The sequence below is a fragment of the Taudactylus pleione genome, unplaced genomic scaffold (genome assembly GCF_031769625.1).
Source record: "Taudactylus pleione unplaced genomic scaffold, aTauple2 ptg000212l, whole genome shotgun sequence".
Lineage (NCBI taxonomy): Eukaryota > Metazoa > Chordata > Amphibia > Anura > Myobatrachidae > Taudactylus > Taudactylus pleione.
In genome coordinates, this window is record NW_028284614.1 from 9,441,776 (window position 1) to 9,468,079 (window position 26,304).

A 26,304-nucleotide genomic window follows, 5' to 3' on the forward strand; every position below is an offset into this window, starting at 1 on the left:
ATAAGCCTAAAGCTACATAAGTGTACAGGCTTGGAGCCGATAGTAATAAAGAAACCAGGTTACATAGTTGTTGATTGACAGGTCGGTAGGACCTGTGTTTTCTTTGTCCTATCAGAGCGTAGGTAGGGTGGGGTTTTAGAATTTATATAGGTTTATATATAGGTTTAAAGAGGACTTCCTCTTTGCTCCAGGATTCCCAGGATTCCGGAAGGCTAAGTGTTTTGTGTGCCACAACTTGGTCCTGTCAAATTGTTTGGCCTGTTAAATATAATAATATTCTTATTCTTTTATTCATTATCCTTTTGGTTATATTATTTTGTCTACATTATCATTTATTGTTGATTTTTCAATTTATTACATTCTTCAAAAAAAAAAAACATTTTTCCTTTCAATTTTTGACATGTCCAGACAGCAGCGCTCTGCTCCCCCCCCAGCCGTTTGGCTGAATTTTCTCACCCCCTTTCATCTGGCTCCTCAGTCCGCAGGCACCTATCCCCTGCTGGGCAGCTCCCCCAGCCCTCCTCTGGAGCCCTGCAGCTCCCTGCATCGCGGCGTGCTTCAAAAAGGCATGCCCCTACCTTCCATACCTCCGGCGGTCATGCCCCCTTATGCCGCCGCCGATGGTGCGCTGGCGGCATTCGCAGCGGCTGAGCTGGTTCAGGACCAGCCAGCGCGCACCTGATGCCGGCGCCATTTCCCCCCCCCGTGGTGACTGCGGCTCTTCTGGCGGGAGGCTTAGTCACTCCCGCCGCGCGCGCGCCGCCGGGACCTGCCGCAAGTAGCGCGGCCATTCTTTCACTCCCTCACAGCTCACTGAGTGTCCCCCCGGCCCGGGTGGGCTCCGGCCGGGGTCGCAAAGGGCGGCGGGTGTCTGCCATTAATGAGGCAGACACAGCCATTTTGGCCACGCCCCCACGGCCATTTTAGGCTCATATACTGGCCAGGTCTCTCATGAGTCAGCTAGTGCTGACAGAGACTTGGCCCCTTTAGCCCCGCCTCCTTTTTCATTGTTCTCCACCCCCCCTGCAGACAGCCTCACTGTCATAGCCCCTCACACAGTGCAGGTTCAGCAGGACAGACATTTCACCAGCATGTCAGCCCCCTGTTCCAGTACACAAGCAGTTCTACAGCAGGTCACACCTTCATCCCAAGATATTGTGCAGCCTCTCCTGCCTGCGTTGCATTTGGATTCTGCCAGTGGTTCCAGCACACCTAGTGAGGAGGATGATTGTTTGTCTATTGTAGCTGAACCTGAGAATTCTGCTCCTCCACCTACATCGCCGCTACTTTTTTCCGAGTCAGCGGCGTCATCTTCTGCTACCCCCCCCTCAGGCGCACCTTGGCTTAAGTGGGTCAGGTGTTCCCCCCTCGTTTTATTCCATTTTTCCATTTGGGCACGGTTTTAATGCACAAGCAGCTAATATTAGCAACCCCACCTTTCCCTTCTGGCCATTTCCCCCTCAAAATATGCAGTCGTCAGCAAGCGGATTTAATCCAGCTGGCATGGGTTTTTTCCCATATTGGTCCCCGCAAACCTGGGGTTTTTCTCCATTTAATTGGCCCGGGCAATCACAATTGAATGCTTCAATAGCTAACGCTAATGCAGCTCCTACCCCGAGCGTTGTTCGGGAGCAAGCTTTAACATTACAGGCGCAAGTCATACCAACCCTTTCTCCTGTTATATTGCCAACAGCCGCTCCTCCAGTTGCATCCTCAATGGCAGCGGCAGACGCTGGATCATCCGTGCCAATGGCGACATCTGAGGCAGGCGATGGGAAGGCGAGGGAGAAGAGTGTCTCTCAAGCAGTGGAGCCAGTGGCTGGTACATCTAGTGCCGGTGAGTATGGTGCTATTACACAGACATCAGATCACAGTAGCTCTTACACTAGCGATAGTAGTTCTTCTTCGGGCTCGCCTAAGAGGCCAAAGAAAATTATGAAAATTTTAGAGAAACATTTTAAGGGCTCGCATAAGAGCGATTCCAGCAAGCATTCTGTGCAGACAGTTAGCCATTCTAGCAGCGGTGGAAATTTAGTGCATTGCGCGAATACAGCAATCACAAGAGGTTTGCGCAGGAGCGTAAAAGAAAGGATAGTTAAAGGACGTTTTGTGGATATGTTCAAAATTACTGAGGAAGGTAGAAAAGGTTTGTCAGCAGCAAAGGCATCAGGTGGCATAGGGGAGGAGGCCTATAGATGCTACAATAACTGGCTAAATGGTATGCTAGTTTTTGGGGCATGCTATGCGGAATCTAGGCCCACAGAGTATTTGAACATTTTAAAATACATACATTTGATACATGGTATGAATGTAAAATCTAGGGGCAATATTTGGCGATCTTACGACGAAGAGTTTCGTAAGAAACAGGACGGGCATACCATTATGTCTTTTGGATTTAAAGACGTAGAGGTATGGTTAGAAGTCACTCACCAGAAGAAAGGGGGACCGGAGGTAGCGGTTAGTAAAAAACAGTTTGGGGCAGCTAGAGCGAAGCAAAACACTTTTCAAAAAGGGAAATGTTTTGCTTTCAATGGAGGCCTATGTGATCGGGGGGGGTGAGCTGTCGTTTTCGACACCTTTGTTCCAATTGTGGGGGAGGGCATTCTTCAAAGGAATGCCAGAGAGGAACGGCAGCAGCAGCCCCCTTGGCGACAGAGTCTCGGAAATGAGTTAAATAGAGCCCCTACCCCAGTGCAATTATCGCAATTGTCGAAATGGTTGGGGTGGTATCCAAACGAGATTGATGACAAATTTCTTAGGGAGGGTTTTACCGTGGGTTTTAGGATTCCTGTTTACAGACCGGTGGTTGCCACTGCTTTGCGCAACCTTCGTTCCGCCAGGGATTTTCCTGAGGAGGTGCAGGCTAAGTTAGATGTTGAGCTAAAATTAGGTAGGATGGTTGGGCCGTTTAACAGCCCACCTATAAAAAAATTGTGCATCTCACCCTTGGGTGTTGTACCAAAAAAGACGGAAGGAAAATTTTGTTTGATTCAACATCTTTCTTACCCAGCAGGTACTTCAGTAAATGAGGCCATTGATCCTCAGATTGCCAGCGTAAAGTATCAGTCCTTTGAGGAAGCTTTGGCATTAATTAGAAGTTTTGGTCCAGGGGCTATGTTAGCTAAAATCGACATCGAATCAGCTTTTCGCCTGTTGCCTTTCATCCGGAATCCTTCAGGTTGATGGGTTTCAGATTTAAAGGACAATATTATATTGATCGTTGTTTACCCATGGGTTGCGCAATATCATGTGCTTTTTTTGAAAAGTTTAGTACCTTTTTGCAATGGTGTGTGCAAGCGGGTACAGGTCACACTGGGGTCGCACATTATTTGGACGACTTTCTGGTGGTCGGATCTCGGGATAGTGAGGCATGTAAGAAAACATTGTTTTCAATACAGGCGCTGTTTAAGGTTTTGGGGGTACCTATTGCTCAGGATAAGACGGAGGGTCCTGCACCCTGTTTGTCTTACTTAGGTATCGAAATTGATACGGTAATGGGATGCTGCCGTTTACCATTAGACAAGGTACAGCAATTAACGGAACAGATAAGCGGTTCTTTATCAGGTAACAAGATCGAACTCAAGGAAGTTCAGTCCCTTTTAGGTTTAATGCATTTTGCATGCAGGGTAATACCGGTTGGAAAGGTTTTCTGTAGGAAGCTTGAAAGGGCTACAGCCAGGCTCACTTCCCCGCATCATAAAATTAGATTATCTAGGGAAATAAAGGATGATCTGACCATGTGGTTGTCATTCTTAAGGGACTTTAATGGAGTTAGGATTTGGTTGAGTGGGCCCACAGACAGCCCCTGCTTGCAACTGTTTACAGATGCTTCAGGTTCGGTAGGTTTCGGTGCGTACCTGGATGGGGAATGGTGCGCGGAACAGTGGCCTCAAGCTTGGCATACTTCCAGTTTGACCGCAAACCTACTGCTATTGGAGCTTTTTCCAATAGTTGTTGCAGTTGAATTATGGGCGCAGCAACTTCGCAACCGGAACATTGTGTTCTGGTGTGATAACTTAGGGGTGGTACAAGCTATAAATAATCAGAGAGCTGAATCACCTTTGGCGTTGCGTCTTTTACGACATTTAGTGCTTAAGTGTTTGGAGGCAAATGTCTTTTTTCAGGCGAAACATGTCCCGGGAGTAGACAATTGCATCGCCGACGCGTTTTCACGTTTCCAGTGGTTGAAATTCAGAGCACTCGCTCCCAAGGTGAATCTCCAAGGTTTAAAATGCCCTTCCTCTGTCTGGCAGTTTATCGAGACGGGTTAGAAGGATTAGCTGTCATGGCATTGGCGTCGTCCACGAGACGGGCCTATTCCAAAGCATGGAAAGATTGGGAGCAGTTTCGGGTTTCTAGTTTATGCGAAGGTAAGACCTGCGAGCAGAGCTTAAGTGCATTTGTTTGGGGGTGTTACAAACAAGGTCGATCTAGAGCGTCGACTGCTACAGCATTGGCAGGGATTTCATATTTCTCTAAGATGCATGGTAGAAATGACCCCACAAAATCATTTTTAATTACAAAAGCGATGAAGGGTTGGGCCAAATCGGAAGGAGTAAAGGAGGATAAGAGACGTCCCGTTGACTTGGACTTGCTTAAGGACCTAATTAGTTGTTTGCCCAATGTAGCTTCCAATGAGTTTGAAACAATATTGTTTCAAACCGCATTCTCCATGGCCTTCTTTGGAGCATTTAGGGTTTGTGAGCTAGTAGCCGCTTCCAAGCAGTCCATGCAGTCTGGTCTTCTTGGAAAGAATGTGGTACAAAAGCCTAAGGCCCTACTGTGTAAAATTCATAGGTCTAAAATGGATCAGCTAGGTAAGGGAAAATGGGTGACGGTTCCAGCCCAAGTTGTTAGAGAGGTGTGCCCGGTAACCTTAGCAGAAAATTACTCAAGAGTGCGTCCCAGGGATAGCGAGCATTGGTTGGCACATGCAGATGGCTCACCGCTTACTAGATTTCAGTTTTCTGCAGTGTTTAAGCGATGCTTAGTATTTTGGGGGTTGGATGTGGCAGCATATGGCACACATTCATTCCGTATAGGGGCGGCCACTTGCGCAGCGGAAGCGGGTTGCTCTGAACCGGCCATTAAAGAACTTGGCAGATGGAAGTCAGCAGCGTATAAAAAGTACATTCGCAGTAAGGCGCAGCGCTAGGCATTATGCGCTCCCTGCGGGGTAAACCCAGGCTTAGTCAATTTAACTCGCCACTATTGTGGGGGTACGAAGGGATTTGCCCTAAATTTTTTCCCTTTAACTAAGGTTTTTTTTTATTATACAGGTTTTACCTTCGTCAGGGTTGCCCGTCCTATTGTGCTCCAATCCCCTTCCCCCCCCCAATCCCAACCTTTTATGTTTCATGTTGTTTGTCTGAGCATGGCGTTGATTGGTTGGATTTATTATTAATTATATGTCGGATTATATCTGTTACAGATGTTCTCCGGACCTCTTCAGAAGTCTGGTTCGTGGGTCACTCGTTCATTTATTGGGCGGCCCACTCGGCATCGGCCATGGAGGCTACTACATTGCTCAATGGTCAGAGGGTTAGGTGGATAGGTATCAGGGGTTTAAAGTGGGAGGGTATGGATCGTTTAATTGAGGATTCCATAAAAAAATGGGGACCCCCGGGATGCTTAGTCATACATGCAGGGGGTAATGATTTAGGTAGTTGGACAGGGATAAAACTTATAATTAACATAAGGGCAGATGTTGATAAATGGCATTTAGTTCATAACTCAATGCAAATTGTTTTGTCAGACATAGTACAGCGTCGGGTCTGGAGGTGCCCTCACAAAGGACCGGTAATTGACCGCATACGTAGGAAAGTTAATGCTGCGGTTGGCAAACACATCATTGGTTTGGGAGGCCTTGTGGCAAGGCATCCGGGTATCCGGTATGATGACCCATTAATCTTCCGCAATGATGGGATTCATCTTAGTGAGGATGGGATGAGGGTGTTCCTTCAAGAAATTTTTTCAATTTTGAAAAAATAGTTATAGGGTGACTTGGTGGCGGACTGCGATTTTAGTGATCGTTGCTTTGGCGGGAAAGCATTGCTTCTCAGCGGCCAATAGTGGAAGCAAGTGGTAGCTGTTGGGGGCACCTTCCCTTTCGCAGGGCGAGCTGTCTCTGCCCAATGGGGGGACCTGGGCTTCTTCATTAAGGTTGGGCCCCAGCAGTGCTAAGCCAATAGATGGGGGAGTTTAGGCCTCCACGGCTCAGTTTGCGTCGGGGGGTGTACAGCCGCCTCCCCCCATTTGATAGTGAAGAATGTTTGGGCTAGAGCTGAGATTAGCAATGCTTTCTTTGGCCACCTTCTTTTTCTAATAAAAATTTGATTAGTTAAAATTAAATAATAAAAGTTGTGACCTTATTTAAATAGCAATTTCTGTGTCTGTCGTTATTTCTAGTTATATAGATATTAGTGAAGTAGGTTAATGATGATTAGAGGTTATCAAACTATAGACAACTTAAGGTAGCTGAAGGCTGCATAAGCCTAAAGCTACATAAGTGTACAGGCTTGGAGCCGATAGTAATAAAGAAACCAGGTTACATAGTTGTTGATTGACAGGTCGGTAGGACCTGTGTTTTCTTTGCCCTATCAGAGCGTCGGTAGGGCGGGTTTTTAGAATTTATATAGGTTTAAGTGGAAGCTGAGGACTTCCTCTTTGCTCCAGGATTCCCAGGATTCCCCGCCCGCCCACCCAATTATTTTATTTAATTAGTGGTCGTTGCTGTTTGTCTTATGATCGTTTGTTTTGAATGGATGGTATGTTCTGTCTAATAAATCGAGGAAATTATAACAAACATCATCAAGGCGGGAAAGCATTGCTTCTCAGCGGCCAATAGTGGACGCAAGTGGTAGCTGTTGGGGGCACCTTCCCTTTCGCAGGGCGAGCTGTCTCTGCCCAATGGGGGGACCTGGGCTTCTTCATTAAGGTTGGGCCCCAGCAGTGCTAAGCCAATAGATGGGGGAGTTTAGGCCTCCACGGCTCAGTTTGCGTCGGGGGGTGTACAGCCGCCTCCCCCCATTTGATAGTGAAGAATGTTTGGGCAAGAGCTGAGATTAGCAATGCTTTCTTTGGCCACCTTCTTTTTCTAATAAAAATTTGATTAGTTAAAATTAAATAATAAAAGTTGTGACCTTATTTAAATAGCAATTTCTGTGTCTGTCGTTATTTCTAGTTATATAGATATTAGTGAAGTAGGTTAATGATGATTAGAGGTTATCAAACTATAGACAACTTATACTCACGCATATTTTACTGGGTTCATTTCTTTATTTAAATTAGCTTACGCATGTCACTGCATCAAGCCTATCATAACTCTCAATAGATTTGTGGCCCTGTCGAACACATGACTCATACACTAACCAATAGAATTGGTCCTGTTAATTACCCAAATACATTAGCCAATCAAATTTTTTTTCTGGTCTTTATTAAAATTGTTTTATTAAAAATACACCATTATCATCATGAGAGGCTCGGCATTCACCAGGAGCGAGCTCATGGTATTAACCGAGGTGATGGACAGGCGGATTACCAGCCAGCCTCCCCCCATCACCAATCGGGAAAAGCGTTCCGCATATGCGGAGGTACGTGGCCGCCTGCATTCCTTCGGCTCACGCCGCCAGATCGGCCAGCTGGAGCGCAGGTCAACGGCGGACGCCCCGCTTGCTGGCATGCTTTCGCATGCAGATAGCGGAAAGTAAGTTTTTTTGACTTTGGTTTTCATGTTTATCTTTGTGGCCCTAACTGCGTGTGCATGTTTTCATGTATGGCTTATTTATTATTTGTACTCATATCTGCATGTGCATGTTTTCATGTATGGCCTATTTATTATTTGTACTCATATCTGCATGTGCATGTTTTCATGTATTGCCTATTTATTATTTGTACTCATATCTGCATGTGCATGTTTTCATGTATGGGCTGTTTATTATTTGTACTCATATCTGCATGTGCATGTTTTCATGTATGGCCTATTTATTATTTGTACTCATATCTGCATGTGAATGTTTTCATGCATGGGCTGTTTATTATTTGTACTCATATCTGCATGTGCATGTTTTCAAGTATGGCCTATTTATTATTTGTACTCATATCTGCATGTGCATGTTTTCATGTATGGGCTGTTTATTCTTTGTAGTCATATCTGCATGTGCATGTTTTAATTTTTTGGGGTTCAACAATTTTAACAAGGTGATGTTCTAAACTAACCTCAATTTGTTTTCCATCATTTAGGGGCAGAGCGAAGACTACGGCGTCATTGCTGTCAAAGACGGCGCTCTCGGCCCCTCTCCCCAACCCCCAGCCAAACATCCTCTCCCCAAAATACCCTAAAATCCCCCTCCTCCCCAGCCTGCCCAGACCCTGTCGCACATCCCTCTGTGCTACTTCCCCTCCATCCCAATTCCCCCTCCGCTCCAACCACCCCTCTCGTGACTACCCGGAATCCGTCATCACCCCTCCCACCTTGTTGGGGAATGTGGCCACCTCCGAGGAGGATGAGGGAGTTGGTTCTGGGCCAGCCGTCATTCTGAACGGTATGTTTCCCTTTTATCCTTTTTTGTAGTTTAAAATGTTTTGATCTAATCCTTTGTCTGTGCCTTTTCCTTTTTTTGGTTTGTCAAAAGTTTGGGTATATATCTGTTTGTCTTTACCTTTTACTGCTGATTTCCCCATACACATATCCCACATGGCAAAACAGGGTTTTTTTGTTTTTTTTTGGGTGTCCATTTTTGTGTCCTTTGGTTTTTTTGGTTAAATGTGCTTTTGGTCACACTATTGTCATTTTTGGCTAGCTCTGTTTTGCTTGTTTTTTCTGGGTGTTTCTTAAAATATGTATTAAGCCCCACACTTTTCTAACCCACAGAGGACCAGAGGCGTTTGGCGGACCTAGCCGGGTGCGTCCAAGTGGTCCTTGACCGTATGGCTGGGATCCTGCGTCCATAATTTTTTATTTTATACCCAAAATATTTTTCCTAATAAAAAAGTTAAAGTTAGAGTTCAGTCTCATTCCTTGTCTCCAAATCTTAGATTGTTTACACTTACATAAGTAGACTCTTGCAGCAAGTATTTGCAACTAATGTCACTAAGATTGTGTGTTGTAGATTTTTAGAAAACAGGCACATGAAACAGCTAACAGTAACAATCGGCTTGGGGAATTTTTTTGTGTTACATTTTTTCAATTAGTACATTTTACATGTTCCAATTTTGGGGGCAACCTGCTTAGCCCGAGATTCCAAAGCATACTGATTGTACATAATACCTTTTGGTGTTGGTTTTGACCCAGAAAGCATATTTAAATTTTGAGCAAATTGCGACATTACAGGATTAACCCTTAAGCAATTTTAACATGGGTGAACCTGGTTACACTTGCTTGCAATGTTCAAGAAAATTTGCAAAATTACACTCTCAAAAATTTTATTCAACACATAACTAAAAAACCAAAGTGTTGGCTCACAAACAATACACACAGTGATAACAAAATGTACAACCCATCAAACACCATATGAAAAAAGTAAAGTAAATTCAAGAACTGGTTGACGAATGAGCATGCCAACATGATTCCACAAATGTTGCGTTGAAATATTGGGTCCAGAATATATATCCAATGTGTCCCCATGAAGGTTTGTTTTGTGTAGCAGGAAGTAGTCATTGTTTCAGTTCAAAAGATTATGAAATCAAACAGAAGATGGGAAATAATAAACAAATTAATTAGATGGTCTCCCAAAATCCTTACCACATTGTGTCAAAGAACTTCTTTTGTGCCAATAATTACCTAAAATATCTGGCCACCACATCATCGCGTATATGGCCCCCCCACATACTGACCTCGACCAACCTCGGGGGGGCCATCCTCAGGCAAGGCATCCTCTGGCTGCATTGGGACACCACTCCTTATGGCGATGTTGTGAAATATCCCACACAGGACCACAATTTTCGAAACCATATCCGGCAAATACATGAGCTCGCCACCAGAGCGGTGGAGGCATCTGAATCGGCCTTTTAAAAGGCCGATACAGCGCTCAACCACTTGCCTGGTGGCTGTAAGTGCAGAATTAAAATTACTTTGTGGCCCTGGTGTGGGAGCCAAATAAGGAGTGAGCAGCCAGGGCGTGCAAGGGTAGCCACTGTCTCCTGTGAAAAAGAAGTGACAACATCAGGATCACTGTGTATCAAGCTTAACATTGTTATGTACTAAAGGTCTCCACTTACCCAGAAGCCATGCATCACCAGCTTGTAGGTTGTTTAATTTTTGCCATATCCCTGATTGCCGGATGACGAATGAGTCATGTGCACTTCCGGGTAATTTTGCATTCAGGGACAGGATCTGGAGGGAGGCATCACATACCACCATTACATTCAGGGAGTGATAGTGTTTGCGGTTGCGAAAAATGGCCTCCAGCCATGCTGGAGGCTGAAGTGGTATGTGAGTACCATCCACAACCCCTATGATGTGTGGGAAGCCAGCTATTTGGTAAAAATTGGCCTTGGCCACACTAAGGGCACCCATATCCAAAGGCATTTGAATAAAATGATGGAGGTGCTTGAAAAGGGCCTCCATCACTGCCCTCAGGATCCTGGAAAAGGAGGATTGGGAGATTCCCGCAACTATTCCCACCGTTGTTTGAAACGATCCTGAGGCACAGAAATGTAACACCGCCATAAATTGCGTAAGTGGTGGTATTGCTGTAGGACTGTCAATTTGCCACTCAAGATCACTCTCTATTAATGAGAGTGTCTATGATGATTTGGGGCGGAAGACGGTAGCGTCTTAACACCTCATCATCGGGAATTCCAAAAAGGGTGACACGTGTCCGATATATCTGGGGCCTTGCACGCCTACGATGCCTACGCCTGGGACGAGATTGAGGTTGGTCGGCTTCCGGGAGCATGGCCACAACAATCTGACCAAGATCAACCTGAAATGGCAAGAATTGAATGTAAGGTTTTTTTGCCCCCCAAAAATAGAAAATTAACTTATCTTTATGATATAATCCAATGATGCTTACATTCCGGGGTATTGTCATGATTTTCCAAGCCTAAAATTAAAAACAAACAATGCAAAAATTTAGGGTGGCCATTTAGGAATCTAAATTGGGTACAATACAAAACATAAAAGGGGATAAACACACATTTTGGCAAAGAGCAAAACGACAGTGCGCAGACTACCACAATTTGGGCCCCAAATTCTAAAAAAATTTCTAACGGTAAATCACAACCAATTTAACTACAGAAAATAACCAGCCAAAAATGCGCTAATTAGTTCGCAATTACAATACAGAAAATAACCAGATAAAAATCCACTAACTAGTTCGCAATTACAATACAGAAAATAACAAGATAAAAATGCGCTAATTAGTTCGCAATTACAATACAGAAAATAACAAGATAAAAATGCGCTAATTAGTTCGCAATTACAATACAGAAAATAACAAGATAAAAATGCGCTAATTAGTTCGCAATTACAATACAGAAAATAACCAGATAAAAATGTGCTAATTAGTTCGCAATTACAATACAGAAAATAACCAGATAAAAATGCGCTAATTAGTTCGCAATTACAATACAGAAAATAACAAGATAAAAATGCGCTAATTAGTTCGCAATTACAATACAGAAAATAACCAGATATAAATGCGCTAATTAGTTTGCAATTACAATTCAGAAAATAACAAGATAAAAATGCGCTAATTAGTTCGCAATTACAATACAGAAAATAACCAGATAAAAATGTGCTAATTAGTTCGCAATTACAATTCAGAAAATAACAAGATAAAAATGCGCTAATTAGTTCGCAATTACAATACAGAAAATAACCAGATAAAAATGCGCTAATTAGTTCGCAATTACAATACAGAAAATAACCAGATAAAAATGCGCTAATTAGTTCGCAATTACAATACAGAAAATAACAAGATAAAAATGCGCTAACTAGTTCGCAATTACAATACAGAAAATAACAAGATAAAAATGCACTAATTAGTTCGCAATTACAATACAGAAAATAACAAGATAAAAATGCGCTAATTAGTTCGCAATTACAATACAGAAAATAACAAGATAAAAATGCGCTAATTAGTTCGCAATTACAATACAGAAAATAACCAGATAAAAATGTGCTAATTAGTTCGCAATTACAATACAGAAAATAACCAGATAAAAATGCGCTAATTAGTTCGCAATTACAATACAGAAAATAACAAGATAAAAATGCGCTAATTAGTTCGCAATTACAATACAGAAAATAACCAGATAAAAATGTGCTAATTAGTTCGCAATTACAATACAGAAAATAACCAGATAAAAATGCGCTAATTAGTTCGCAATTACAATACAGAAAATAACAAGATAAAAATGCGCTAATTAGTTCGCAATTACAATACAGAAAATAACCAGATATAAATGCGCTAATTAGTTTGCAATTACAATTCAGAAAATAACAAGATAAAAATGCGCTAATTAGTTCGCAATTACAATACAGAAAATAACCAGATAAAAATGCGCTAATTAGTTCGCAATTACAATTCAGAAAATAACAAGATAAAAATGCGCTAATTAGTTCGCAATTACAATACAGAAAATAACCAGATAAAAATGCGCTAATTAGTTCGCAATTACAATACAGAAAATAACCAGATAAAAATGCGCTAATTAGTTCGCAATTACAATACAGAAAATAACAAGATAAAAATGCGCTAATTCGTTCGCAATTACAATACAGAAAATAACCAGATAAAAATGCGCTAATTAGTTCGCAATTACAATACAGAAAATAACAACATAAAAATGCGCTAATTCGTTCGCAATTACAATACAGAAAATAACAAGATAATAATGTGCTAATTAGTTCGCAATTACAATACAGAAAATAACAAGATAAAAATGCTCTAATTAGTTCATACATTTAGGAATCACAAAACCAAAGGTTAAAACTGTAAGGTGAAACAAAGTTGCGTTAAACAAAACATGAACATTTAATAAACAAGTGAAAAAACAAACTTACCAATAAAGGATATATAAGTCACCGGATAAAAAGGTTGTTGGGGCAGAGCCAAAAGAAACCTACCAAAGGAGAATTGGAAAAAAATTAGCGAACAAAATTTATCAAAAAGAAGGATACACAAAGTGAACAAAAGGAAGACGGACAAAAACTTTCCAAAAAATGACACGACAAATAAAACAACCACACCAAAAAAAGCGAACGAAAAGAAAAACTCCAAAAATACACACAGAAAAAAACACCAAACACTGCCAAATACAATTCCTGCCAACAATCCACTCCGACCAACGTAACCTCCAACAACCAACACCCGCCACCTCGACTCGAGATGCCCAAAGCCATAAATAGTGTTTATTTTCCCGCGCAAATTAAGGAGGGATCATAGGAACGCACAATCAATGATGCGGACGAAAAATAAGGACGCATGTATAAATACGTCACGACCCAAAAAAAACGTTCTGGTGTATTTCTTGTTTGGCATAAGAAATGGCTACAGACCAGGGAAACAATGGCCAAGAGTCGGCCGGTAAGTTTTTCAGGCATTTCCAAACAAGGATTATTTTGAAACATAATATAGTGAAAGTTTGCAAGCTTAAATTTCTCAACGTTTAAACAAATAGGTGAGGAGGATGACATGGAAGAGGCTGCTGGGCCCAGTATTCCGGGCAAAGCAGGGAAAAAGAAAAGGCAGCCACAATTCACAAGAAAGGAGACGGAGGTTTTGGTTCAGGCAGACAGGAATATGGGTGCAAGCCAGAAGTGGAGAATGTGGGAGGAGATAGCCAGTGCTGTCAATAGGGTGGGTGATTATGTCCGTCTAGCCCGGGATGTCAGACGGCGGTAAGTAAAAACTTGACCCCCCTAAAACAAAAAAACAAAAAAATGCAGGAATAATGGTAACTTTTTCACCCACAGATGGCAAGACTTCAAATATCGCCTGAAACAAAAAATGGCGGACAGGGCTAGGCATGCAAGGGGGACAGGTGGGGGTCCCACCCCTGTGTCATTGGAGTTGAATGATTTGGAAGAGCTGGCACAGGGGTGTGTGCAGGCTGTGGAGGTGTTTGGCGTGTCCAACATGGATACGGACATGCCAGACTTTGCGGCTCCTCATGTTGTCCCAGGTAAATATTGTGATGTAACCAACTCTGAAATGTTATTGTGCCAATATGTAGATTCTAATGTGACTCTTATCTCATTTTTCTCACAGAGACACAGGCGGATGAGTCTGCTCCAGAGGGGAGCCTTGGCCGCAGAATTTCTGCTGGCTCTGCAGGGGAGGAACCAGTACATCCGGCTGAGGACCCTGCAGAAGCCAGTCCAGGGCAATCCCCCTCGCAGGCAGTGGCACTCCTCACAGAACTCAATTTTAAATCGGATTTCCATACGGAGATTCTGCAGAGGATGGACGCCAGTCTGCTACGGGTGGCTGAGGCCCTGGAGCAAAATGCTGCGGCCAACGTGACCATTGGTCAGGCCCTGGCGGAAAATACCAGGGCCAACATCCGCATCGCCAATGCCCTGGAGCAGCTCGTTCGCCAGCACGTGGTGGAGCCGACCTCCCTTCCTGCCGGAACATCAGGATTCTCCACCTCTGGCACAACATCAGCCAATCCTCCAAATGTGCCTAGCCCTGTGCCTAGTCCAGAGGCCACAACATCTGCCTCTGGACAGGCCAGCCCGATGACATCCCAGACCCGGTCTGGGGCCCACCCTCCCCCAGCCAAACAGGGGAAAAAACGTTGACAGCACTGGCTACTTTTCCCACACTCCTTCTGTGCTTGCCCCATATTCCTTTCTGGCCAAAACTTCCCTCTCCTTTCTTGTGAATTGTTTTTAATTTTTTGTTTTAAGTTTCCATACCTTATATGTTTGGCCCAATTATAATTTTTTTTAATAACACTGCCCAAAAAGTTTTGGCCAAAAATGGGCTGGAAAATGTTTTTATTTTCAAATAAATTTTTAAAAAATGTTCTACATTGTATTCTGACATTATTTTATAAATGGTTTAGAGTTAATCCTGGCCCACAAGGCAAAAACGACCTCCCCCCCAAAAAAAAATATTTAAAAAAAAAAGGGCTCTTTAAGGAACACTTTAAAAATTACATAAGGATGCAAATTCTCCTGACCAAAGCAAAATGGTAAAATACACACAAACATGATGACATTATTGTTACAATAGCACAAAAACAAAATTCAAACAAAAAAAAACATACCTACAAATGTACGCTAATTGATTGTGTAATCCTGAAATTAGCAGCTATGATTTCCACCTGCGTACGGTTTTGTGCTAACCAAAAAAACTAGTTTCAAAACACCTTATAAGCTGGTTTTCAATTCAAAATTGATTGTTTTTCTGACAAGCCGTGATTAATCGATGAAACATCGTGGAGGCCCGGGACGGAGGACAAGGCCATCGCCAATATGGTCGAGTAATCCAGACCCCAAGCTGTGCGAGCAGTTTGAATGGAAAGAGGATCATCCAGTGACGTATGACTTGGTACGAACACATTTGACGTTCGCATCAGATAATGTATGTACGCCCCAAAAACGCCTCGCCACGCCTGCGTTTTTCCATCTCCACCCCCGTCAACGCCCAAAAACGGCCTGTTCTGTCAATCACATTTGACATGTCACTTCCTGTTCGCAATTTGACGAACGAGACAAAAAAAGCTCGCAATCTGCCGTACGCACATGCGCAGTGTTACACCGACGCATGCGCGGTTTCTCAACATCGGAACGCAACGAGTGTACTGCTGTTAACGAGCGGCTCTGAATGAGGGCTATTGTTCAGAATATTATTTGATCTTCTGCTTTACCCAGTTTTGGTTGCCCATGCAATACTTCAGCAGCAGCTGATGAAGCCTTGTAGCCCCGATCTGAGTATTCTTTATTTTCAAGGCACTCATTGGCTTGGCACTACCCAGAATATCCTGTCCAGTATTCCTGGGCGATTTAATTTATGTTTTATAAAAAGTAAAAATTGTATTTAATTTAAAAATCAAAATTGGTCTGTCTATATTTAAAAACTTATTTTAATTAAATATTATTAAGCAAAACAATTAATTTATTTAGTATTTGCAAATTATAACAATTGTTTTAAATCTGTGACCAGACAGTGGGCCCGATTTAGACCCCCTTGCACGCACACAACGCCTACAAGTGGGTCGATGTTCCATCATCCTGGATGCTCGCTAAAGCTGTGGGTGGTCACCCACAAGTTAATGAGCATCCAGGTGGATGTTTTTAATAAACAAATTTTCCACCCTGATTCCCAGCATTTGTAGATGATTAAAAACAATGTTGTTGGACATATTTTACAAAATAGCCAAATTGACCCTGGGGGGGTGGCTTGGTGAAAAAGGGCCCTAGATATTTTAATAATTGCGTATATTTGCAGTAGGGGGGAAATCCACACTTATTTAACTATTTATTTTACAGTGAACTCACAGGTGCCGCATAGCTGCTAGCACTTGTAGTTCCACAAGAGCATAATGACAGGCATGTTGGCACTTGTAGTTCAACTGTAAGATACAAAAGCTTTAGATCATTTGCCCACCACATTACACCCATACACAACACTGAAAGGGATAGAGAGAAGAGCGCCAGGCTTCAGCGGAAGGCGGGGGTGCTGGGGAGGGCGGTAACCTTCTTTGAGGGGTTCCCCACTCCCCCAAGATCCCTGGCTTACTCTAAGTGATTTAGGGTGGTAATGCTTTGGACCAAGAGGCCAGGAGTTTGGGTCTCTGAAGCTTTGGCGTTACTCCCAGGTCTGTTTAATTTTGTAATGTACAAGAACAAAATAAGTAAAGACACAACTTAAAAAGGCCAACACAGGAAAACATATAACAAAGAAGGGTTCAATTTATTTTTCTTTGTAAATACAAATTGTATGTCAGGTAATTTTTTTAAAAACTTTTAGGCACGGTCTGCCTGCCAGGGAACGGCACCTTCACCATTAAAATAAGACACGTAATGGTCCCTGATTTGCTTTGCCCCTGCTGTGACATCTTGGGAAAGCAAGGGAGGATTGACAGAGGACCAGTTTGGAAGTGCAGGTTCAGTGGAAACTCCTGTTGTCAAACTGGGTTGTCCTTGGGTTTTACGCAGCAAAAGATTATGTAATACACATGCTGCCAGAACCACCCAATTTATCTTATCCACACGGAGATTTATAGCCATGTGGAAAACTCGAAAACGATTACTCAAAATCCATAAGGCATTCTCCACTGTTCTTCTGGCTCTGTATAGCCGATAGTTGAAAATTCGCTTTTCTGGCGTCAATGTTCTTTGGGCAAATGGCTTAAGGACATGTTTGTGCATGGCAAATGCCTCATCACCCACAAAAACAAATGATAACCCATGTGAACAATCATCAGCAGTAGGAAGTTGTAACGTGTTCTTCTCCATCCTTTCATAAAAGGTCGTGTTTTTAAATGATCCACCATCGGAGGCTCGACCATTCTTTCCTACATCAATGAAGATAAATTCATATTTGGCAGAAACTATTGCCATCAGCACGATACTGAAGTAGCCCTTGTAATTAAAGTACAAGGAGCCAGTATTGCTGGGTTGGGTAATCCTGATGTGCTTGCCATCAATGGCACCACCGCAATTTGGAAAATCCAATCTCCTTTCAAATTCCGCAGCAATGTTCTGCCAATCGGCAACTGTAGCAGGGAACTGAAATTAAAAACATAAAATATGTTTCAGCACATTTAATTCTTAAATTGATGATCAAAAAATAACAGTATTTACAAGGGTCAATTTACTACGCAGTGTTTTCAGAGACAGAGTGAAACAACAATAAAGGTGTCAGGCAATTGGGGTGTTTGTGAAAAGACAGTGTGAAACTGTTGAAATGCCATCCTTATATAAAATAAAACTTGGTGTCCAAAATAATACATCCTAAAAAAACCACTTAGCAAGGCCGGTTTAATGGGGAGGAAGGGTTAAGAGAAGTGTTTGTACAATGGCCCACAATCACATGGGTTTACCAAAACTACTGGCCCATGTCTGAACCTGCCGCTAGTGTGCCCTCTGCTTGCGTCGTGTAGACTGCAGGGAGCGCAGGATGAAAAAAAATAATTACATACATCCAGCCACCAGCTGCCCCACAATCCATTTTCTCAAGGGAACGGCAAATGAAGAAAGATGTCATGACTTATACTGTAGTGTAATAGAAGAGTTGAGTCTCGGCGAAGGGTAAATTCCGTTTGTGTCAGGTGGGTGAATTAAGGTATTTTTCTGAACAGTATTTTTGATGTGTGCGAAAGGGGGCACTGTCAATGCATTAGGGTGGTACAAAAACAGACATTACAGTATACGGTGGCCACTATAGGGAGAACCATATAGGGGGGCCACTTCATGGGGGCACTGCATAGGGTGTACTAATAAAGACGACAGAACTTATTAGTTTTCAACCATGCAGGGCCAGTGCTTCCACTAGGCAAGCTTAGGCATCTTCCTAGGGGCGGCCCCCAGTAGAGGGCTCCCAGCCCTTGGATCACCCACTCCCCCAAATTGACGGGTGCCCACTGACATTGTGTTATCATCGGGTACCTGGCTCCTCCTCTCCCCCCCCCCGTGCCGGCGCCAGCAACAGCCGGAGAAGGGAGCTCACTCCTGAGCTCCGTTTTCTAGGTTGCACAGTGCACTATGGGAGTGACATCAACCATGATGTCACTCCCATATTGCCGAGGAACGGACGCAGTGGACGGATGGCAGAAGGTCTGGAGTGTGTTTTAACTTATTTATTTAATTTTTTTTGGATGTGTGTGCGCCCGGCTGGGGAGGGTTGGTTACTACAGGGGGCATTGCTTTTGGGGGCACTACAGGGGCCCAAACTACTGGGGGCACTTCAAGGGGCATTACTACTGGGTAACTGCAGGGAGCATTACTACATAGGGCACTACAAGGGCATTACAACTGGGATCACTACAGGGGCCTTTAGTACTGGGGCTACTGTAGGGGGCATTACTACTGTGGGCACTAATACAGGGGGCATTATTACTACTGGTTGCACTGTATAAGGGCCACCATTACAGTGGGCATTGCATATTGACAATTGACATTGTCATATTGCAAATTGACATTTCCCACATGACAGTGCCCATGTGACATTACCCATGTGGGAAATGTCAGTAGCGGTAGACAAACAGTGTCCGCTCTACAGTCAGTGCGGCCGCTGATTGGTTGGCGGAATGTGCCAGCTACGTACTTGGCCCATCAGCTGGAATTCGCGAGCTATCGGTATGTGTGGCAACACACATACAGATAGTGAGTCCGTGTGGACGGCATTCCTTTTTTTGGTTGTCAAAGTTCCTGGGGATGGTGCACAGACTAGCGCCAGGATATAGGTGAGTATGTTTTCTTTCACTTGCAGGGGCAATCATTAAGGATTGTACTGGAGAAGAGGACAGACCGGCTGGTATAGGTAAGTATGTGTGAGTGGGTAGGGGTATGAAATAAAGTTATACTTGTCACGGTCTGTATGTTTCGTCTTTCTTTAACTATTTATTTTACAGTGGGGGTACAGGTGCCGCATGTCTGCTGGCACTTGTAGTTCCACAAATGCCAAATGGCAGACATTCTGGCACCTGTAGTCCCACTGTAAAGTTCAAAAGTTTTACATTCTTTGGCCCCCCTATTACCCCCATAGCCTATTAGTCCCTGCAGCCTTGGGTTGATTTCTAAAATACAGTTGAACCCTACACATTTTGTTCACCTTATTTTTAGAAACCACCCCTGGCTGCACCAATAAACTCCAATTCTGCATTTTTTTTACCCTGCTAAAGGCAGGCAAAAATGTATCCCCATATTTTAGATTGACTTTTCACCGGCAGAAAAAAAATTAATTAAAACACATTAAATTTAATTGAATACGGGGATAATGAAAATCGGCAAACATATAACGTCATCGGTAATAATTTTGAGCCGATTCCGACCTTTTCCCTCCAAATTTATTACCCCTGTCAGTTGGTTAAAGAAAAAACACAGTGTGTCATTACATGCAAATAAAAATAATAATTTAAAATACCTTTAAATACTGGGGCTAGAGGGCTTGTTATATGGCCTTGCACGTCTCCGGTATGATGACGCCCAACGCCCATACTTGCCTACCCTCCCGATTTGGTCTGGACCCTCCCGAAAATCGGGTGCCGCTCCCGACCTCCCGGGAAGGCAGGCAATCCTCCCGGCCCCCAGCGATGTGCCCGCACCCACCCGCACTGAATCGCGTCATCGTGGCTCCGCCCCCGCTGCACAATGCCATTAATCACGGCATTGTGAAGAGGGGGCGGAGCCACGATGACGCGATTGCGCTGTCACGCCCCCATGCTCCGCCGCCAATGCTGCGTCATGTGCCGCCGCGTCACGCCCCCAGCCCTGTAAGCCCGACAGCTCCCTCCCGGGGGGAGGGAGCCAAATGTCAGCAAGCATGCCAACGCCTGAGGTGAAATGAGGGAATCAAATTTCAGGTCAGCCAAGGATCTTCCGGTAGCCAAATATCGTAAGGTAACCACCAGCCTCTCCTCAGCCGATATGGCCCTCCTTATATTCGTATCCTGTCGCTGAATAACAGGAGTCACAAGCTGCAGCAACTCCTGAAAGACGACGTCGTCCATTCGAAAGAAATTCCTGTAGTCATCCGGATTATTCTCACGGATTTCCATGAGCAAAGGTATATGGGACATGGTATCCCTCCGCATAAAGCCACTCCTTTGTCCAGCAGGAGCGAGACCTCCTCCTCTCAGCCCTCTCCCTAGCAAATTAATCACACTTTGTAAAAGGCAAGCCAAAAACAAAGTGGAGCAAATTAGCAATGCAACGACGTTTAGCTGGTATAAACCGAACCAAACTAGCCACAGAGCAAGAAATGCAAAGTTTTAAAATGGCCCCCAGCTTTTTATTCCCTCATGGTAGCCACACCCACCATTTCCCTGTCAATCATTATCTTTGGACCAATCTTTGTCATTTGAATTTCCACCCTTTTTTACTGTCAGATTTGTCCAATATCGTTTAAATCGTCCATCGTTCAGAAAAATCATTCAAATCGTTGAGTAAATCGTTAGCAAAATCGTTTGAAAAAAAAAATCGTTCAAACGATATCGTTCAAAAGGAAAATCTGACCGTCTGTATGCTCCATAAAAAGAGAACAATATATTTTTTTGAGAAAGATTCACCCAGCTCTGCAATAGCGGCATACACACCATGGACCTGATTCAGACCCGCTCGTTAAGGCGCGATCGCTCGCTGTGAGTGATTTTCGCCCATCTGCGCATGCGTATAATTCGCAGTGTGCAAGCCATTCGTTGTGAACTGATTTTGGTAGCTCGTAAGCCACTATCAGGTTGCTGCTTTGAGTGACAGATATCGCCGTTTGTGGGTGGTAACAGGGGAAGGTGCTTGTGAACGGGGGAGTGGATGTGCGAACGCAGGCATGTTTGCCCACCAGAACGCCGTTTATAAAGGGCGTGCATAATTAGCAAAGTAGCGTCATTGTACACGTCACCTGCATGTATTTCAGCCCTCACTGATCGCAGTGCTTGCAACCCCAAGGGCTGCAAGCTGCTCCGATTGCTCATGATGGTCCCGATTAACCACTCATTTCCCGGAGATGACATGTGTTGCGATTGGCAAGGGGGCGTCTTTATACACTTGCGAGGGCACTTTGCCGTAGCTCGCTAACAAACAGTGGGCGTCCATACACGACGCATTGAGAACGCTTAATTTACATATCCGGACCCTTTTTGCCAGCGAAAGATCGCATCTTGCGAGCGGGTCCGAATGAGCTCCCAAGTTTACACCGGGAGAGAACTGTACAGCTTTTGGTTTGCGCCAGGGTTAACAAAAGCGTAGAGATGTGACTTGACAGTATAGTGTAATACTGTAATAATGTGTCATCTACATAAGATAGTATAATAGTCTGGATAGTGTTATTACTAAAAGCAAAAGTTGCATTTACCATGTAAAATACAATTGAAAATAGACACAAGAACATAATAATAGTGCAAATTAAATACAACTACATGCAGACACCCAAATCTGCCGTGGTCTGAATACAAATATAGGGAATACAGTAGCAGCAACTTTACATAACACTAGCTGTTGCTCGCGGCTTCACCCACGTTGAAAGAGGTTCTGCCAATATTTGTTTTATTTGGGGTGTTCTAGTTGTATTGCTTTGCATAGGGGCAGAGCCATAACTAGACATTTTGGTGCCCTGTGCCAGAGAGAGCATTGGCGCCCCCCTCCATTTTTTAAATAGGGACATAAGATAGTGCACCTGAAAAAGGCCATGGCCTCATGGGGAAGGGCCAGGGAACAGATAGGGGAGGCCAGGAGATGCTGGGGATAAAAGAAGACGAAGCTACAAGTGAGAATGATAATAAACAGGATAATTGACTGGTCCAATCAGCGCCCCCTGCCCTGCGGTGCCCTGTGCACAGACTGCTATGTAGCCTATCCTATTCCAGTGACCGCTGGCCAGGGGCAGATTGGGATGGAAAACCATCCCAGGAAATTCATGGAAGCAGCCCTAATGAGGGAGGGTCTATTGTGGGGGTGGGGTCTGTCAAGGGTGGTGGGATCCCTCCACATAGAACCCGATTCTAAATTGGACAAAGTTGCGGCCTTCCTTGCATCTTTTCTTGCAGTTGTGCCTGTGATTTTAGGATAATGCCGCTACAATGCCCTTCCCTGGTATACAGCCGTGTTACCGAATATGCAATGGCTATGACGCCCACTGTCAATTATGCTTTGTGCGTCTTTAGATGCCACCAAAGGTTACACCATTAGAACTTTCACCAGCCCTATGCTAGGTACAGATCATCCATCTGAGTATGTAATGTTCATTCTAAAACCCTGCACCTGTTAAAACCCGTGCAGTTCCTCTTTCCTGCCTGGGGTTTCACTGTCTGCTCTGGTGCTTCTAGCACACAAACTGCTTAATCTCAGCAGTTTGTTGCAGCAGCTGAGTGTGCTAGAAGCAGAGCAGAGAGCGACACCCCAGGCAGGATAGTGCTGTGCCAGGTGTAGGGTGCTAGAATGAAGACTAGTACGGCTTCCAATGTGAGCAATTCAGCATCCCTACAGCCAACCCTGTGAAACCGCCCAACACATTTATAATACACTTCTTTGTGCATACGTCTGAATCCTTACTGCAACTCTGTAAGAATATCACCGGGACGCAGGCACAAGAAAAAAATCAAACACATTGGCTCCGACAGGAAAAAACACACTCATTAGCCCCCACAGGAAAAAAATAAACACATTGACCCCTACAGGAAAAAAAAAAAACACGCACATTGACACTCGACAGGAAAAAAAACACACATTAGCCCCCACAGGAAAAAATAAAACACGTTGACCACCACAAGAAAAAAATAAAAACTCATTGCCTCCACAAGAACAAATAAAACACATTGGCTCCCACAAAAAAATTAAATAAAACACATTGGCCCCCACAGGAAAAAGTGAAATACGTTGGCCCCCCACAAGAAGAAATAAAAACTCATTGCCTCCACAAGAACAAATAAACACATTGGCTTCAACAAGAAAAAACACACACATTGATCCTTGGCAGGAAAAATACAAACACATTGGCCCTCACAAGAAAAAACACATTGGCCCGCACAAAAAAATTAAATAAAACACATTGGCCCCCCACAGAAAAAAAATAAAACACATTGACCCCTGCAAGTAAAAATACAAAAACACATCAACCTCCACGAGAAAAAAATAGGGTGAGCAGTGTACGTCCCTGGGCTCGGGGAGATGGGGGTTTGGTGGGTAGTGTATGTCCCTTGGCTAGGGGGCACTGTATGTCTAGGGGGTAGGGTATGATCCGCAGGCTGGGGGTAGAATGGGTTACAGGTATGTTTCAGTGGCGGGGGTGGTAGTTAGGGTGGGTACTGTATTGTGAAGCCAGGGGGTGGGGCTAGTTAGCAAATTGCCCCCACCGGAACCAGCACCGGAAGCACAAGCTCCTTACACTCCGCTGCTCCTGGGGGCAGGATGGGAGTAGTAGTAGTGGGATGCAGGGGGCAGGATGGGAGTAGTAGTAGTGGGATGCAGGGGGCAGGATGGGAGTAGTAGTGGAAAGTGGGGACACGTTGGGAGCAGTAGTAGTGGGAAGCCGGGGGGTTGGATGGGAGTAGTAGTGCAGATTAGGGGGCAGGATGGGAATAGTAGTGGCAAGTAGTGGTAGAATGGGAGTAGTAGTAATGGTGGAGCAGTGTCAGGTTTGGAGCAGTAGTGTGGGGCAGGCTGGGTGTAGAACTGTGTAGCAGTGGGCAGGCTGGGAGTAGTACTGTGGAGCAGGGCACAGGCTGGGGGTAGTACTGTGGAGCAGGAGGCAGACTGGGGGTAGTACTGTGGAGCAGGGGACAGGCTGGGGGTAGTACTGTGGAGCAGGGGACAGGCTGGGAGTAGTACTGTGGAGCAGGGGGCAGGCTGGGGGTAGTACTGTGGAGCAGGAGACAGGCTGGGGGTAGTACTGTGGAGCAGGGGACAGGCTGGGGGTAGTACTGTGGAGCAGGAGGCAGACTTGGGGTAGTACTGTGGAGCAGGAGGCAGGCTGGGGGTAGTACTGTGTAGCAGTGGGCAGGCTGGGAGTAGTACTGTGGAGCAGGGGGCAGGCTGGGAGTAGTACTGTGGAGCAGGGCACAGGCTGGGGGTAGTACTGTGGAGCAGGAGGCAGACTGGGGGTAGTACTGTGGAGCAGGGGACAGGCTGGGGGTAGTACTGTGGAGCAGGGGACAGGCTGGGAGTAGTACTGTGGAGCAGGGGGCAGGCTGGGGGTAGTACTGTGGAGCAGGAGACAGGCTGGGGGTAGTACTGTGGAGCAGGGGACAGGCTGGGGGTAGTACTGTGGAGCAGGAGGCAGACTTGGGGTAGTACTGTGGAGCAGGAGGCAGGCTGGGGGTAGTACTGTGTAGCAGTGGGCAGGCTGGGAGTAGTACTGTGGAGCAGGGGACAGGCTGGGGGTAGTACTGCGGAGCAGGGGACAGGCTGGGAGTAGTACTGTGGAGCAGGGGACAGGCTGGGAGTAGTACTGTGGAGCAGGGGGCAGGCTGGGGGTAGTACTGTGGAGCAGGGGACAGGCTGGGGGTAGTACTGTGGAGCAGGGGACAGGCTGGGGGTAGTACTGTGGAGCAGGAGGCAGGCTGGGGGTAGTACTGTGGAGCAGTGGGCAGGCTGGGGGTAGTACTGTGGAGCAGGATGCAGGCTGGGGCTAGTACTGTGGAGCAGGGGACAGGCTGGGGGTAGTACTGTGAAGCAGGGGACAGGCTGGGAGTAGTACTGTGGAGCAGGGGGCAGGCTGGGGGTAGTACTGTGGAGCAGGGGGCAGGCTGGGGGTAGTACTGTGGGGCAGGGGACAGGTTGGGAGTAGTACTGTGGAGCATGAGACAGGCTGGGGGTAGTACTGTGGAGCAGGGGGCATGCTGGGGGTAGTACTGTGGAGCAGGGGGCAGGCTGGGGGTAGTACTGTGGAGCAGGGGACAGGCTGGGAGTAGTACTGTCGAGCAGGGGGCAGGCTGGGGGTAGTACTGTGGAGCAGGGGACAGGCTGGGGGTAGTACTGTGGAGCAGGGGACAGGCTGGGGGTAGTACTGTGGAGCAGGGGACAGGCTGGGAGTAGTACTGTGGAGCAGGAGGCAGACTGGGGGTAGTACTGTGGAGCAGGGGGCAGGCTGGGGGTAGTACTGTGGAGCAGGAGGCAGACTGGGGGTAGTACTGTGGAGCAGGGGACAGGCTGGGGGTAGTACTGTGGAGCAGGGGACAGGCTGGGAGTAGTACTGTGGAGCAGGGGACAGGCTGGGAGTAGTACTGTGGAGCAGGGGGCAGGCTGGGGGTAGTACTGTGGAGCTGGGGACAGGCTGGGGGTAGTACTGTGGAGCAGGGGACAGGCTGGGGGTAGTACTGTGGAGCAGGAGGCAGGCTGGGGGTAGTACTGTGGAGCAGGAGGCAGGCTGGGGGTAGTACTGTGGAGCAGGATGCAGGCTGGGGCTAGTACTGTGGAGCAGGGGACAGGCTGGGGGTAGTACTGTGGAGCAGGGGACAGGCTGGGAGTAGTACTGTGGAGCAGGGGGCAGGCTGGGGGTAGTACTGTGGAGCAGGGGGCAGGCTGGGGGTAGTACTGTGGAGCAGGGGACAGGTTGGGAGTAGTACTGTGGAGCATGAGACAGGCTGGGGGTAGTACTGTGGAGCAGGGGGCATGCTGGGGGTAGTACTGTGGAGCAGGGGGCAGGCTGGGGGTAGTACTGTGGAGCAGGGGACAGGCTGGGAGTAGTACTG